A 4,673-nucleotide genomic window follows, 5' to 3' on the forward strand; every position below is an offset into this window, starting at 1 on the left:
CGGAGGAATATGGATAGGGTATCTTCACACTCGGTCCAGATCATGAAGGTGTCATCAGTGAATCTGAAGTGATGGGTCTGGTGTTCAGGGAGGCTAGGAAGGATTCCTCTAGATAACTCTAAATTGGCATAGGATAATGCCATGTGGGCACCCATGGTTGTACCACAGATTTGTTATTTGTTTGTAGATGATGCCTTCAAAGGAGTAGTTGTGGATGAGGATACAATGGGTCATGGTGACCAGAAAAGAGAGTGTAGATCTGGAGTCTGTTGGTCATTGAAAAAGGTAGCATTCAGTCGCAGCAATGTCATGGGCATTGGGGACAATAGTGTAAAGGGAATGGCATCAACAGTGACGAGGAGGGTGCCATGTGGTATAGGGAGTCTTGGCAGAGGAAATGGTTAATGTCTCTTATGTAGGAGGGTTGACTGTGTAGTAGACTGAAGGTGTCTGTCTTCAATGGCACAGATTCTACCCCTGGGAGCACAGTATCCAAGTGCAATGTCCCAATTTTCCATTGTTTAAATTCAATATCTCGTGTGTTATCCAAGGATTGCTAATGGGCCTTATTTTTTCCTATGTGATCCACTGCTGTTTCATCCATTTCATAGGTCAAAGCTACCCATTCAGTTTTTGTTGTAATTCTTTTCCCATTTCAGTCAATTGTTGCTGTTGTGTACGTAGTTCCGCGTAGTCGGTGCGTACACAACTTTCGCACTACGAGATGGAGCTGCCTTAGAGATGGACCAAATTCTGCTTCCGCCGATCCGCATATTAATATGTAATGCAGCCAATGAGATTGCTGCTAAAGTAGAACCTTTTCTCCTCGCGGATCACACTTGCGCAGTGATACATGAATGCGCGAGGTATTAAAACGAGTGTACAGACCTCCAATTAGTCAGTCTGCATTTATCTGCACCAGTCTGTACAAGTCTCCATTAGTCTGTACCAGTCTATAGTCAAGTTTGTCTGCGCCTAATAAGATTACCATATTCCTGTACATAGCCATGAAGATAAATGAATAGACACTTTGTCAAGTATCAGATATATGTGAGAATAAGATTAACTTACCAAGACCAAAGGAACTTCAGATTGTCAACTGTAAACAGCATCCAGAATCAAGTAACGTAATGTCTATGCTTTTTATTATTTTAATAAATGTGTGTGAAAATTAATCAAGTTCTGTTTAAAGTTTGTCACCGTCAATCTGCTACTCTAAGCGTGCAAGTGGCATTTCTATCATCTGACCTAACGGCAGAAGATAAACACGCCACGATAAGACCGCGAGACATATTGCTGACACTCGCCTACTTCGTTAGAGCGATAAGTCAAATAACATGATGGTGTGTGTACCGAAGATCTTACAGTACGCACACCACAGTTGCCTAACACTCCCTTTGAATCTTTCAATAACTTCTGGTTCTTTCAGTTTATTTAGATCTCTTCTTCTTAATTTTATACTTTTATGCAGTTTCTAAGCAATAAACTAAGGTCACATTAGTCTTTGGAAATATTGGGCATTTTAAAATGCGGTTTCTGAATCTCTGTGTTACCATTACTTGTTAGACAATCGTTTTGTTGCACCTATCTTGACTCAACATTTCTGCTTGTGGCGAGAAGTAATCCATCCTTTCAATAATTGTCCTTATTCCATTGTTTGATTTTACCATTGTGTAATCTACCTGAAATTTTGCAGGGTCTCCAGATCTGTCCCTGATGCACAACATTTTTTGATTATTTTTAAGTCAAGTGTTAGTTGTGATTACATTCTACCAGGCAACTTCCTATCATTCCTCTACCCAGTCCACATTCTTCTTCTACCAGGTAGTTTTTAGTCCTTTCCCCCAATCCATATTCTCACTCTCTTTCTGTTCCTACTATCAAATACTAGTCCCCCATCTCAATAAATATGATATCTGAATAATAATCCCATCTCAGTAAATATGATATCTGAATAATAATTTATTTTATCTCATAAGACATTCTTTCAATCTCTTTATCACCTGTATAGCTGGTGGTGTATAAATTTTTACTACTGTGGTGGGTGTTAGTATTTTGTCTTACCTTTGCTATGATAATCCAGTCACTATGCTGTTCATAGCAGCTCCCCTGCATTCCTATTTTCTTATTCATTATTAGACCTAATGTTGTGTTACCAAGGTTTGATATTTTCTGTTTATCTTTTACTTATTCAATCAGAAGTACTGTTCTTCACATTACTGCATTTCACTAATTTCTACTACATCTAATTTCAACCTTTGCATTCTCTGACTTACTAAAGTAGAGATCTAACATTCCAGTCTTGAACCCATAGAATGCCAGTTTTGTTTTTCTTGATGACAACTTCTCCTTGAGTAGTCTCCAAGCAAAGATCCAAATGGGGAACTGTTGTACTGATGAAGATGCTGTCATCATTAAACCATACACTAGTGCTGCATGTCCTCAGGAAGTGTAATGACTGTATTTCCCCCTTGCTTTTAGCCATTTGCAAGGCTGTGTTGGTTAATGTTATAACACCAGATCAGCTGATAATTGAGACTGTTGCTCCTGTAAATATTGAAAAAGTTAGTGCCCATCCACAGATACTATGTGTTAGTCTGGGCTCTTCACGCAGTGCTGGTTCAAGGCTCAAGCTGTACAAGTGGCCACTTGGGGCACTAGTGGCACCCAGGTGCAAAATTTGAATTCAAGGTTTATGGCAATTAGTAGCAAGAACTGAAACGGTTGATAGTATACTAACATAAACGTGGGTCCAGAAACAAGCATTTAAGAATATAATTGTAAATGTGTGGTTAAGAGCTGCCACTGACTTCAGTATCAAATCAATAAAGTAAACATTCCATTAAGCATGTCACAATTAACTGTACTCTTAGGCCTGTTAAAGGAGATGTTGCATGTGTCTTCCTCACATTTGGAGGCAATACTGGCCCAGTGTCCAGAGCGAGTTACATATTCTTTCAAACACACTCTTATTGTCCCATTTATCTTCACTATATTGACAATTCACTGTGCAAGATCTTGAGAAGCATCATTGGGAGTTCTACACGCTTAATTTTAGAGGTTATCCGAGACGGAACAAATCCAGAGGATTGAGGTCAGCAGACCTTGAAGGCCAAGATGCAGACTGTGTTCAACCTATCCATCTTGGACTATATTGCCACGTTAGATATATGTATTATCAGCGGCAAAATTTACCTGTGTGCTATTTTGTTTGTACCACAATCCCCAATGTTGTGCAAGGTAAGGTAGTCCATGGGTGAAGTTTGAACCCAATTTGATGGAGACTGAGTAAAAGTGTAGATTTCAAATGTTTGTACATTTGTACTAGCTGGAATAATTCATACTTAAGTCAGCAGCACCTCATAACCACACATTCCTAATTACCTTGCAAACAGCTCATTTGTGGAACCATGTTTACAATAATGTTTTTGCTTCTGTTGTCATACTTTCACACAGGTCAGTTTACACTATTAATTGTGACTCTCAGCTTGATGGAAATATTTTTGTTTGACACCATTTCATTGATGGTCATGTAAATTTAAATGGTTCTGCCGTCAGTAATTGAACCCAGATCTGCTATGTGGATAGGGGGATTGTTATGATATGAGTAAAGAGCCTTTGTCTGCTGTGGTGCATCCCCCCCCCCCCCCCCCCCCTCTCTCTCTCTCTCTCTCTCTCTCTCTCTCTCTCTCTCTCTCTCTCTCTCTCTCTCTCTTTCTTTTCCCACTATGTTGCTGACAGCGCCATCAAAACAATGTGATAGCAACACTTGGTTCATAGTGTTCACTTGGCCTCCTAGTGTACTCTTGTTCCATGTTAGTAGTGTTGTGTGTCCACATGTACAGCACTTTTGTGAAGTTTTTATAAATACGAACCAACTGACAAAAATGTCTGGAGGAAAGAAAGCTACCTGGTGCATATTATTGAAAAAGGTATGTACAAGAAACAAAGTTAAATTAAAAGCAAGCCAAAGCTATGATATTTTATTTTTTCTGTCACTGTCACCAGTGGAAAATTTTGTTAAGATGTTACTTTCCCAAATACAGGCATTGTGACCTTAGGTGATTACCTCCCTATTACAACCACAACACATGCTTGAGTTCAGCCATATATTTTATTTCCCGTTTCTGAAATATTGCTTATTTTGCTTGAAAACTTATATTTTATTAGTGAAATTATTATTGTTATTAAAATCAATGATAGCTTTGTAGTCAAAGACGTAAATGTTAAATATTTGAATAATGTACTTTTCTATTTGTAGTGGGTTATCCTAATATATCCTGCTTTTCACTCAACCCACATACCTCCTGAAACTTGTGAGCAGTGCACTATCCCCACTTGGAGGCAGACTTTTAATGCTATTGATGGTCCAATGTTGTGAATGCTGTCTTGTGGGGGAGTGAGAGATCTCATCTTGTTTACTTTATAGCTTGTCTAACATGTTAGACACTGCAAAATTCCTAACATGAATTGCTTTTGGTCATACATTTTTTATGGAAAGCTTTATGTAAGAATTATCACTGCATCAAAATGATTTGACAGTATACATATGTAATGACTGGTTTTCTGCTACAGAACCTTACATCCACCTCCTTAATTGGCCCCGCTATTGATACTTCCTACACCCATAACATATCCTCAGAATATAATATTTCATCATTTCTTTGTTTCAG

The 4,673-nt window shown here is 38.6% G+C and overlaps 1 protein-coding gene across 4 annotated transcripts in view; it reads left to right on the forward strand.

The window, feature by feature from the left end:
* Nucleotides 1-4,673, forward strand: part of LOC126483699 (focadhesin) — a 288,818-nt gene that overhangs the window by 283,903 nt on the left and 242 nt on the right. The window lies entirely within an intron of this gene.

This window comes from Schistocerca serialis, chromosome 6 (assembly GCF_023864345.2).
Source record: "Schistocerca serialis cubense isolate TAMUIC-IGC-003099 chromosome 6, iqSchSeri2.2, whole genome shotgun sequence".
Taxonomy (NCBI): Eukaryota; Metazoa; Arthropoda; class Insecta; order Orthoptera; family Acrididae; genus Schistocerca; species Schistocerca serialis.